Source organism: Aplysia californica, unplaced genomic scaffold (genome assembly GCF_000002075.1).
Source record: "Aplysia californica isolate F4 #8 unplaced genomic scaffold, AplCal3.0 scaffold00470, whole genome shotgun sequence".
In the NCBI taxonomy this organism is placed as follows: Eukaryota; Metazoa; Mollusca; class Gastropoda; order Aplysiida; family Aplysiidae; genus Aplysia; species Aplysia californica.
Window position 1 is genome coordinate 161,650 of NW_004797740.1, and position 1,146 is coordinate 162,795.

A 1,146-nucleotide genomic window follows, 5' to 3' on the forward strand; every position below is an offset into this window, starting at 1 on the left:
ATCTATCTATCTATCTATCTATCTATCTATCTATCTATCTGTCTGTCTGTCTGTCTGTCTGTACATCTATCAATCTATCTATCTATATATCTATCTAATGTTTTTAAAAGTCTGTCTATAGCAACACAAGGACGATATTATTTAAGCATCATTAGTATCAATCATGTCTAATGAGTTTCTTTAGGCCATCACTCTTTACTTCATCCGCAAAAAAACACAAAAAAACAATGTTAGACGCTCAATGATCAGATCTGACTGAAGCTGGTGTTTGATTTGGTAGGATTATTGTGGAACATAATATTTTGTTTGGAAGAATTCTTGTTTCCAGGTTGTCTGTACCTTTGTCTGTCATAACCTGGACAGGCGAGACTGGAATCTGGAATCGCCATTTACTCTCTGGACACATTTTGAGACACATAGAAATCTAAGACAGTTGTTTTATGGAACAGAATGGATGTTTGTTACTCATTTTACTTATTCAGTTTGTGACAAAAGAAGAAACAACAACAACAACAACAACAACAACAACAACAACAACAACAACAACAACAATAACAGCAACAGCAGCAACAGCAGCAACAACAATCCACCAAACGGGAGGCGCAAATTAGGTCTCGCGGCGACCAGTCACTACTTTCGAAAATCAGGACTGGTCACTTTTCTGGGTTGTGGGTCTACAGACATAGAATCGTCAACACATCGGACCCAATCTGTCCATTGTGCAGCGAGGAGCCCCAAGATTTGAAACACTGGCAGCAGAGATGCCCGGCTACGGGGGTCCGGTGCCCTGGCGAAGAGCAGGCTCTTCGGGGCTCCAAACAGGTCAGTAGGATAGACTACCAAACATACAAAGCAACAACAACAACAACAACAACAACAACAACAACATAAACAACAACAATAACAATAACAACAACAATAACAACCAGAATAACAAAGAAAACAGCAAAAATAAAAATAAAATTTTAAGTTGCAAAGCGTCTTTTTTCTGGGGAAGCTTTGTTCTAGTTCTTGTTTTGTGGTTTTTTTGGTGTTTTGTTTTGTTTTGTTATGTTACGTTATGCTGTTATTGTGTTGTTGGTTTTTTAAAATTTTATTTTAATTTTTCTTGTTGTTGTTGTCGGTGAAAGTCCTTTCTTTTTTCTT